The sequence below is a fragment of the Schistocerca gregaria genome, chromosome X, assembly GCF_023897955.1.
Source record: "Schistocerca gregaria isolate iqSchGreg1 chromosome X, iqSchGreg1.2, whole genome shotgun sequence".
NCBI classification, from domain to species: Eukaryota; Metazoa; Arthropoda; class Insecta; order Orthoptera; family Acrididae; genus Schistocerca; species Schistocerca gregaria.
Window position 1 is genome coordinate 271,818,081 of NC_064931.1, and position 12,594 is coordinate 271,830,674.

A 12,594-nucleotide genomic window follows, 5' to 3' on the forward strand; every position below is an offset into this window, starting at 1 on the left:
AACTGCAGAAGTCTCATCTGTTACACCCCTTTTTGCGCAATACAAGTGTCGATCGTCAATTAAAGCTCATGGTGTTCAAATTTGCCACTTGAAGTAAAGATCTGAAACGTTTTCAGTTATATAGTTATTGAGAAGCCACATCAGCCACTTTAATTTACGACAAGTTAGATAAGTAATTAAAGATAATTGAGGGTCACTGTAGACCATTTTGATAGTTTTCCCTTTCGTGAAACTTAAATTAAACCTAGATTATAGATGTGATATGGCATAAGTCATCCTTCGATCCATTGTAAAACTTGGAAACCCGTTCAGGGAATATTCGTTCACATTTTTGTTGAACGCAGTTGGTTTTTATCATCCTGTATTAAAACATTTCCTTTTATTAATAGTGCAATTTATAAACAATGTTTTGTGAGTAGAATAAAATTTTCAGTGGTACACTTAACTGCTTTTTCGACGTTATTTTACCAGCTAACTAAAAATAGGAAAGCCTTGAACCCCTTCCACTAAATTTAGTTAGTATTAAGATTCTTTTACAGGGAGTGCAGTGGAGCTGACGCTGAAATCATTAAGTATTTTGTTATATAATCGCTAGTCTCACTGAACTCTTCTGAACTCTACATGTCATGTGTGGTCTGGCGTCTGCTTACCAGCAACAGGTCCCAGGTTCAAACTAGTCAATTCCCTAAAAAACACGCTCAGAGCTTCGTTGCGCGAAAGTGGTAGGGAGTCACGATATAGAACTACAGAAACCACGCAGAATGTTAGACACCTACTTTGATAGGTTTCAGGTTTGCTGCTCTTCACTCTGTGATGGTAGATACTCTTTTAGCCGACAAAGCAGCGTTGACGAAAATTCGATCAAATACCTATCAAGCAAAGGTCACATAACTCCAGTCCATGGGCAGTATCCGAAAGTTATTTAAAGTACCGAGATTTCCGGATTCTTGCATGACTCGTTTGAAAAAATGTCTAAATTACCTTTTAAGTTTCTTTATTGTATTTAAAACACGGAAAATGACTACCAAGTCCGTATGTAATATCCGGATATCAATTATGCAGTGTTACTGACTTTCTCTGTAGCATGTTACTACCCGAAAGCAGCCAGAAGATATTTAGTCCGACGCAATATTTTAAACGCCCTAAACAGTCACTGACTCACGACTACTTACGAGGTAATACATTTATGCATCCGGTAGGCTTCTTGTATAAAAGTGCTCGCCATAACGGCTCGCAATCTGCACGAAATACGCCACGCGGAGTTTGTATTCGACATGAAATGTCCACGCTCGAATATCTCCTAAGATAAAACACTCATAAAGCTCAAACATTCACAAAATACCCAATACTGTAGTCGCTTTTCGTCAGCGACACGAGAACCAATCAAATGCGTAAATTTCTTCATTTTGATATAAATTTGATAATCGTGGTTTACCAGAATACGGCCCCCAAGCGACTCTCTCGACTCATAGATCTGAGGCACAAAGCTGTAATCAAATGAGCGGGAAATGCTGAATTCCTACCGGCTAGTGTGTTAAGCAACCAATCAGATCATCTCGAGCACTTCTATACTCGCGGTATTTCAAATGTCTGCCAATAAGATTACCCCAAGTAATTTATACCGGAAATCTCGTAATTCCGACACTTAATACAATTAAATGAAAACAAAATATAATTTACTTCCACAAAATAAGTTCCTAATAAATTTAATTCTCAACGCCCCCGTCTGGCTACCTTTTACAAGATAAAGCTCACTCGGACATAGGTCTCAAATTCCCCTATCGCACAACTATTTCACACATATATTTACATAGTTATAATACAATATCGAATTCTCACTTTACATATGTCCTCCACGCTCTGTCTTAGTCTCTTCAAAACAACTACACAACCAAAACATGATGTAATAAAAATTTTCCAAACTAATTTGAATCATGTCAGAAATCCGTGGTAATGAAACTAAAGAAAATTCCAGAAAGTAGAATTATGTGAAACTTTCGTCTTGGTTGTAGTTTCAAAATTGATACTATAGATGAATACATTACAGCCCTCAAATTGAGTTTCACAATGCCAGCACCGATAATATTTGGTTCAGGTAAAAATTTATATCTCCGAAAGTATTGATTTGATATTTTAACACCATACTTATCTGCATCAAACTAGTCTCAGGACTGAAGACTACAACAACAACAACTTATGTTATCCACATAATTTTAGTATACTGCGTATAAAAAAGATCGATTGATAAGTAATAGTACTTCTTCAGATTCGCATAGAGTATGCGTAGCATAATGGACTCAGCGTTAGGTAAGCACATAGCTCGCATGGCCCAGTAGCCAGCGCCAGCTATGCCAGCGTGAGATCCAAAATACTGTATGCTCTCCTCCTGGTTCCAGGGCAAGATACGCTTTCAATGCAAGATCATAACTCGTCGGAATCTTCTACGTTACAAACGGGTTAGTTAGAGCTGTGGCTCTGTAGTAGTCGATGCTCTAAGGTTCTTCGATAAAATTTGCGATGTTTGCTCACGTGAGATTTGCTAAAATAGCATGTTATGCTAAATAAAGAATGGTTTTAATGAACATAAATGTTAGTTTGATGACATAAATGGAACTATGAAACTTTGGTGGCATTTCGATAAATTAATGGTACAATTCCAATAAAAAGATTCACTGGTTTTTAGCACTTGCCTGCTGTATCAGTTCTGAGCCCCCTGATTGCTTCGTTTTATGTTTAATGGAATTATCTCTCGTTAAGAGTTATGTCGATCCAAGTATTGCCTAAATTTTTTAACCGAGGACACTTATTTACTAAATTTGATGAACTTTTGAGCTAATCGCTGTAATTTTACGAAGATAATTTCGACGGTGCGCTGGTACCCCAGGCCACTCAGAGGACTGAATTTGCGCACTTATCTGAACTGGAATCACTCAGTATCTACGAGCCTCGTCTCCCTATCCGATTTATAAAGCCCTACCTCAAACACATCCTACAGCAGTTACAGCGAAAGTGAGCATTACTCCAGAAAAACTAAGTACTGAACACAGTGAATATAAAGCCTTTTCGATTGTAGCCTCTGTTTGCAAAGAGAGGAAAAACCGGTCGTCGTAAAAATATGTGAAACGGAGCAACAAACGCTATATCTCACGGTAACTTCGTAGGTAAAACTTTTTTAACTCTACAGTTATTGAGATGTATAATACGTAGTACTATGTACACATAATATTTGCAGGATAACCTCAGATAACGATGAACCGATGAAAGAAAACGCTTCAGGTAAAAACTTTATTAACTGCTTTATGCTTTAAACAGAAAAGCCAAATAATTAATGTTAAATAACAGCTCCTGTGAAAGACAGCCATCCAGAGAAACAAAGCTGGTGAAAAAGAAAGTGTAATTAATCTAGTGTGTGCTTAATGACTTGTTGGCTAATTATTCGGAGTCATATTTGTATGGAGACTGCAGAGGCTAACATCAGGAAATGTTCCATGGGGCCGGGGGGTGGCCGAGCGGTTCTAGGCGCTACAGTCTGGAACCGCGCGACCACTACAGTCGCAGGTTGGAATCCTGCTTCGGGCATGGATGTGTGTGATGTCCTTAGGTTAGTTAGGTTTAAGTAGTTCTAAGTTCTAGGGGACTGATGTCCTCAGAAGTTAAGTCCCATAGTGCTCAGAGCCATTTGTACCATTTGTTTTTGTTTTTTCCATGCGGTGCCACACTGGAACTGCTCCCACTTTCACCGTTCGCGAACAGAAATAAACTATTTCGTCATTGCTATTGTTATCACTTCCCGAAGGTCTCATTCAGCAGCGTTTTCGAAAATATGCTTTTTGTCTCGTATATTTTAATTATGTTAATTCCAAAGGCCACAAAAAATTTCTGAAGTAATGATTCAGCGATTACGTCAGTGATGGTGCGTACTATGGGATCCAATGTGCCTGGGTTGCGTAAAAAGACACTCTTCTGAAAGCGGGCGAGCTCCGTGTTATCGAGAGGCGTGGGCGTGGTCACATCTGCCACCTTTTCTGTCTAACAGCCACGTGGCACGCTCGAGTCGTTGGTGGCTCTTCCTCTCTCATTTTTTGACTATAACACACAAAATGAATAACACTAATGAAAAGAGCAGTGCTACTCACGGTATTTATAACTGTAATAAACGTTGATCCAATCTTTTAGCTTCTTTTATGCTGGAAATTATTTTTCATTCCGCGAATAAGAGTTGCTCCGGAGAAATGGGTGGCCTTACGTAAATGGCTCAGTCATATGACTTTACAAATATCTTTTCAGTGAAATATGCGGTATGAGCATTGTTGAGGTACGTCACTGTAACGGGCAACCTTGCGAACTGTTTAAAAGAACTAAGTTAGCAAGTTCCTAGCAGACACATGCTCTATGTATAGCAAATAATTGTGGTTAATAAGTTCGCTCCAGTGGTGAAAGAGAAAGGTACAAAGCTCTTCTTATGCCTTAAGTATCAACGAGCAGTTTTGACCTATGAAACTGTTTGTTCATTTACTTTCTTTTTTGCTTTGTTAGCTGTGAAAAAATATGACTGTCGTTTAAAGAAAGCCTTTCTTTCTTTTATACTAGCATACTTAAATATAACAGACTCGCGTAACTGTTACTAACGCTGCCTAACCTAAAACCATTTTATCATTGCTGATAATGTTATTGTTTTAATAAGTAAAATAGACAACTTAGATACAGTGTAACGTGTGAAGAATTTCACATATCATATCACAAGTGTGTGTGTGTGTTTCTTTTTTTTTTCAATTTTCTTATATTGCAGATGCTGACTCTGTTATTATCTTCAGAGATGTTAAATCTCTCCCAGTTACTGTCTTTGGTCACCTATATGTGTATAAACAATGCGTCACGTTCTGCAATTTAGTGACATTCCATAATGAAATACTGTATTCCTTCCTAAATCGAACACCATCTTCTTTGTCTGAAAACTGTGTTTTTCATGTAATGATACTTTTATTAGATGTTGGTGTAGCTCAAAAAATGGCTCTGATCACTATGGGACTTAAATGCTGAGGTCATCAGTCCCCCCAGAACTTAAAACTACTTAAACCTAACTAACCTAAGGACATCACACACATCCATGCCCGAGGCTGGATTCGAAATTGCGACCGTAGCGGTCCCGCGGTTCCAGACTGTAGCGCCTAGAACTGCTCGGCCTCTCCGGCCGGCCTGTTGGTGTAGCTGATTATCGTTTCTAGTGAGCTATTGTTCCAAGTGCTGCAGCAGTTTGTGTAACACTTATCATCAATTGTTTTTTTCTTGTGATGGATTATCTTCGTTCCCCTGCGAAACTGGCGATGTAAAGAAATGTTAGGTGAAGACAGTACACATTAGCAGTTGAATACATTTCAAGTATTATCAGTTTACATATGTTCTCCACACAATGTCTTAGTTGATTCAAAATAGGAAATCTACTGTGGTGTATAAAGCAGATGGATGATTATGGAAATACTGTATATAATGCTATTCGACAGCTAAGTTAGCAAGGGATGGGTGCAAGTGATTCCCCTCTGGAATTTCTTATCTTCACCAGTTTCCAGGAAATTATGAGTCCCCTTGTACTAACCCCACTTCCGTAAGCTCTTAGATGGGACGTGCTGCACGACCCCAGTTATGCCACCAAATCCTCGAGACACACGTGTTCTACATCTACATCTACATTTATACTCCGCAAGCCACCCAAAGGTGTGTGGCGGAGGGCACTTTACTTGCCACTGTCATTACCTCCCTCTCCTGTTCCAGTCTCGTATGGTTCGCGGGAAGAACGACTGTCTGAAAGCCTCCGTGCGCGCTCTAATCTCTCTAATTTTACATTCGTGATCTCCTCGGCAGGTATAAGTAGGAGGAAGCAATATATACGATACCTCATCCAGAAACGCACCCTCTCGAAACCTGGCGAGCAAGCTACACCGCGATGCAGACCGCCTCGCTTGCAGAGTTTGCCACTGGAGTTTGTTAAACATCTCCGTAACGCTATCACGGTTACCAAATAACCCTGTGACGAAACGCGCCGCTCTTCTTTGGATCTTCTCTATCTTCTCCGTCAATCCGATCTGGTACGGATCCCACACTGATGAGCAATACCCAAGTACAGGTCGAACGAGTGTTATGTATGCCACCTCCTTTGTCGATGGACTACATTTTCTAAGTACTCTCCCAATGAATCTCAACCTGGTACCCGCTTAACCAACAATTAATTTTATATGATCATTCCACTTCAAATCGTTCCGCACGCATACTCCCAGATATTTTACAGAAGTAACTGCTACCAGTGTTTGTTCCGCTATCATATAATCATACAATAAAGTATCCTTCTTTCTATAAATTCGTAATACATTACATTTGTCTATGTTAAGGGTCAGTTGCCACTCCCTGCACCAAGTGCCTATCCGCTGCAGATCTTCATGCATTTCGCTACAATTTTCTAATGCTGCAACTTGTCTGTATACTACAGCATCATCAGCGAAAAGCCGCATGGAACTTCCGACACTATCTACTAGGTCATTTATATATATTGTGAAAAGCAGTGGTCCCATAACACTCCCCTGTGGCACACCAGAGGTTACTTTAACGTCTGTAGACGTCTCTCCATTGATAACAACATGCTGTGTTCTGTTTGCTAAAAACTCTCCAATCCAGCCACACAGCTGGTCTGATATTCCGTAGGCTCTTACTTTGTTTATCAGGCGACATCAAGAAAGAAAAATTTACTATGGAAGTTGTCGAGATTTGGATTTCAGGAGTACATCGTAAAATTTAAAGCTGTTTGCTGTGCATAGCCATCTCGGAATGTGCGGCTGGGTTATGGTCCGCTAGTGACGGCGAAAATATTGTAAGAAAACCTTTTTGCATATTTGTCAGCGGAACTACGTATGAACTAATGGTGCCTCCGTAAGTCTCATGAAGTTCACATTAGACCACATATAATGCATACAGAACCAATGGATTTGCTCCAATTGCCCAAACATATTTTGAGCCTGCCCATTAGGATAGTGACACTAAGACCACCTTGTGTTAGATACACAAATTGTTCTTAGCCCAACTGCTATACACAACACCTCCCCTACCTGTTTATCACCAACAGACCCAGAGGCGCGAGTACCAGAAGAACCTGTTTCTATGCATGGCGTTTTGGAACGTGTAAGATATTCAAGCACTCGAATACCGATTAAAAAAAATGCCGAAGAGAATATGTTACATACTCTTTCCAATATTCCATAGTGAATGATATATAGCTTGGAATGAAGTTTACCGATGTGATGAGTGTTGCAGTACATGAACGATTATTTTGGAAGTCAATATTGAAAGCATAACTGACAACACTTCCGGAATGTTAGGCATTTCAGATGCTTTGGCATGGTTTTTGGTAAATATTTCTAATACTCTTGTCCACGGCCCAGATGGAGCTACACTGCAATAGTAATACTAGGCTCTGAATGGAGGAGAGTAGGGCAAACGACCGAAGAGAAGAGGAGAGGTGAGGAGAGGTAAGGAGAGGAGAGAAGAGGAAAAGGAAGGTGTGTGATGTATTTGTTGTTATACACAGCAAGCTGAGTTTCTGGCGTTGTCTGGGTATGTTTTCATTCCTGTCACCGACTTGTCCATCACATCCTTCCTCTTCATTCTGCCATTCTCCTTCCCTGCACTGCCTCCATCAGTCTCCCCCTGTTTTCTCTCTCTGTATATTTCCTTCTCTCTTCACTCTCTGTCTATTCTCACCTCCCCCCTCCCCCTGACCATCACGCCATCATCCTTCTCCATGACCATCTCCTCGTCCATCCTCTCGCCATTCATCTTCTCTACCTTCTCTCTCGGGCCATCTACTCCTATTTCCTCTCTCTGTCCCTCTCGTCCTCTCCCTTCTCTCCATCCACCTCCTACCCTCCCTCTTCTCTGTCCATCTCACCTCCCCCTCGGTCTGTCCATATACCCTTTCCCTCTTTCTGCCCATATCCTTCTCTCGCCTATCTGTGTCCATATCTTCCTTCCCACATATCTCTCCAATTTATCACCCCCATTCCAATACGAGACTGTTGGATCTTACCCCACAGAATTTAATTCCGGATCGGAACTAATATTTGTGACAAATCGGGACCAAAATTGAAATTCAGTTCTTTCCATGAGTTTAGAATGAGAATTTTACAGGTGGCTTTGTCCACATATGCACATGTCGGATATCGTTCACATATATTTAACATATTTCAATAGTAATTGTACACATATTTCACCTGTATCTGCAGCGAATTTCGACCGGCAGATTAATTTCCATGCAGCTCAATGTTTATGACGTCTTATGTCTTGAACTATATAACGTACAATGATATATTTTGTAGATACTTTCAGCGACATATGTGGATATTGGCTGCGATATTATTGCGAATAGAGGTACTAGACAAGAAGGAATAGATTAAAACGCTATGCACGATGAGTCAGTTTCTCACGCGTCTCTTTGTTTATGGCGTCTTATCTCCTGAACTGTGTGTCGTACAAGGATATTATTTAGCTGTAATGTTCAGCGGTATATACGAATATTATCTACAAAATGTGTTCCAAATAAAGTTAGGAGTAAAGAGGTAACGAATTATAACGTCATCCTTAATATAGTAGCTTTACTGCCTGAACAGCGAAAATGTAGTAACCGAGAAAACTTTTACTTCTCATCATTTTTTGTTGGTTGTGAGGCAGAAGAAGTCTCGTAATGGTTTTAATGTATGTGTAAAGTTTGTTGTAAGTCTCCAAGTGCCCTCCAGTTCGAATAATGAATAAATAAATTAAGGGTATTCACTCGTAGTGGGATACACTGCTTTTCAACTCCCAGTGCTTTGATAGATTGGTGATTCTTACCCCACAGCGATTCTTTCCAGACCGTAAGTGACATGTGTACCAAGTTTAGTTGAACTCGTTCCAGTGGTTTAGGAGGAGATGTGGAATATACATACACATATACATATATACACTATGTGACAAAAGTATCCGGACACAAGCGAAAACATACATTTTTCACATTAGGTGCAGTGAGCTGCCACCTACTGCCGGGTACTCCACATCAGCTATCTCATCAGTCAAAAGACATCGTAAGAGAACAGAATGCCCTGCCGCTGTGGCTGAGCGGTTCTAGGCGCTTCAGTCCGGAACCGCGCTGCTGCTGCGGTCGCAGGTTCGAATCCTGCCTCGGGCATTGATGCGTGTGATGTCCTTAGGTTAGTTAGGTTTAAGTAGTTCTAAGTTCTAGGGAACTGACGACCTCAGATGTTAAGTCCCATTGTACTTAGAGCTATTTGAACCATTTTGAACAGAATGTGACGCTCCGCGGAACTCACAGCCTTCGAACGTGGTCAATTGATTGGGTGTCACTTGTGTCATACGTCTGTACGTGAGATTTCCACACTCCTAAACATCTCTAGCTCCACTGTTTCCGACGTAATAGTGAAGTGTAAGCGTGAATGGACTGACAGAGACCGCCGACAGATGAAGAGGGTTGTAATGTATAATAGGCAAACATCTATCCAGACTATCACACAGGAATTCCAAATATCATCAGGATCCACTGCAAGTACTATAAAAGTTAGGCGGAAGGTGAGAAAACTTGGATTACATGGTCGTGCAGCTGCTCATAAGCCACATCATGCGGGTAAATGCCAAACGATGCCTCACTTGATGTAAGGAGCGTAAACACTGGACGACTGAACAGTGGGAAAATGAGTGGAATGGTAAATCATGGTACACAATGTGGCGATCAGATGGCAGGGTGTGGGTATGGCAAATGCCTGGTGAATGTCATCTGCCAGATTGTGTAGAGCCAACAGCAAAATTCGGAGACGGTGGTGTTACGTTGTGGTAGTATTTTTCATGGAGGGGGATTGCTCCCCTTGTTGTTTTGCGTGGCACTATCACACTACAGCACCTTATTGCTTCCCCCTGTTGAAGAACAATTCGAGGATGGCGACTGCATCTTACAACACGATCGAGCACCTGTTGATAATGCATGGCCTGTAATGGACTGGTCTGCACAGAGTCCTGACCTGAATCCCATAGACAACCTTTGGTATGTTTTGGAACGCCGACGCCGTGCCAGGCCTCACCCCTGACATCGATACCTCTCCTCAGTGCAGCACACCGTGAAGAATGGGCTGCTATTCCTCAAGAAACCTTGCAGCACCTGACTGAACGTATGCCGGCGAGAGTGGAAGCTGTCATCAAGGCTGAGGGTGGACCAACACCAGACTGAATTCCAGCATTACCCATGGAGGGCGCCACGAACATGTTAGTCATTTTCATCGAGATGCCCGGATACTTTTGATCACATAGTGTACAAGCCTTTAGATGGTATGTATGGATTCACGTTGTTAGGGTGCACTTGAACACTACCCAGATGAGTCTTCATTGTAATTGGCTCTTTCATTTTAATAATAGTCTCTTATTGGAGGAGAGGAGAGATCCATATCAGATCTTTTCAATATAAATTATTAATATTAGTTGGATACTTTCGATCACAGTTTCGATAGAACTATACTGTAGTCGCCTCTTTCATCTTAACTCTAGGCTCAGATTGTAGCAGAGGAGAGGGGGGTGGAACAGTGTGTCGAGTGTGTGTGCACGCGCACCATTTTACGTAAATAATATGTCTCTTCGATTTTCAAGATGTGATTACGTAGTTTTTACTGTATATCTGGTAGCATTTTGTAATACTACGCTCTGACTGGTTGGTAGAAAGAAGGATGTGGTGTATATAGCACAACTGGTTTGTTTCCATCATTTTGCATTTTTCAATATTTCTTTACGGTTGGCTGGATATAGGGTGGGAGACAAGGAGGAAGGGGTGTGACTTGATGTCTGCGTCGGAAATAATGCCATATGACATTATTTTCACGCATCATCTTAATATTGCGTTCTGCCTGGTTAGAAACAGGAGTGGATATGATGCACACAACAGGTCTATTTGCAACATCTTCCATTTCTAATACTGCACTGTGATTGGTGAGAGACAGGGGAAAAGGACTGGGGGGGGGGGACTTTTAATGTTCCATTAACGCATTTGGTTTATTTCTGCCATCTTGGTTTTTAATACTGATGTATGATTGGCTAGAGATATGGATGGGGGATAGGAGGGGGAAGGGAGGGGCATTTTAAAGTTCCATTAACAGAATTGTGCTGGTTCCACAATCTTGGCTTTCTACTGCTGTGTTATTAATCTTGGGTGCTATGTGGTGGGAGGGAACGGGGTGAAGTGTGAAGCGCAATTGAACTAGGTGGATTCGTTCAAATACATTTCATTCTGATTAGATAAAACTCTTAATACTTCGCTGTGATTAGTTGGGAAGAGGATGGAGGGGAGTTGGAGCAAAATGATCAAATTATTAACTGGATTTTTAAATTTTCAATAGGGATAGCGTATCTCCAAGGGGCAAGTTCAGAGCTCGTCTACTGCGTGTAGTGTAATTAAATTAATTCAGCGTTGGTCAGCTGATGTGATGTTAAAGTGTAAAACATTAGCGGAATTTAAAACAGCTTTCATTGATGAGTACTGGTCTAGTAATAAGCAAAATGAAGTGTTGAGAGAATTTTGGAGTGGAAAACGCTTCAATGTAGGCAAGAAATCTATTAAAGAGTTTGCTAGGTCATCGATCTCACGTTTGTCACATTTGGCCGAAAAGCTAAAATCTGAAATGATAATACTATGTCTTGAATCCAAACTGCCATGGTATTGGCAAACTAGAATTATATCTGCCCCTGGAGACAATCTGGATCGTTTCATTGAATATTTGGAACGTGTAGAACGTGTTGTTGCCAATGAGGAGCAAGCACGTAATAACAAAAATGGTTCAAATGGCTCTGAGCACTATGGGACTCAACTGCTGTGGTTATCAGTCCCCTAGAACTTAGAACTACTTAAACCTAACTAACCTAAGGACATCACACACATCCATGCCCGAGGCAGGATTCGAACCTGCGACCGTAGCAGTCGCACGGTTCCGGACTGCGGGCCTAGAACCGCGAGACCACCGCTGCCGGCACGTAATAACAGAAATGGTAATAACACTAGTAGTAATTTTAAGAACGAGCAGAATGGCAATGTAAACATCTGAACAGTAGGTGTTCGCCATTCTAAGAGAGGTAGGAATTGGAGAAATAATTACCAGAATCAACAATGGCATCCAAATGATAGTAATTCTGTTCCGAACAAAATTATGCAGGTAACCAACAGTGCGGAAAGCAATGCTGTGTCAGTTAACTATAATGGGAATAAAGGAAACAGTAGTAGGCCGAGGCAGGAAAACTAGTTCCCGTCTATGTGGACACTGGTGCTCGCCAGGTGGTTACATTTCCTAAGCCAGTAATTACAGTAATTGGTAAGACAGATCAGAATACTCAGACCGAACATGTGGATGAGGGATCGGTAGCATCTAAGGATACAGCAGAAATATTAGATCACTCACAGTATTTGATAGGTACCGGGTTAGAGACGATTTCTAGGTGGGAAGAGAAAGAGAAGGAGCAGCAGTGTAACGGTAGGGTAGAGCTACAAAACACTGAATTGTCAAGTGAAAAAGCAGAAGAAATTCATGC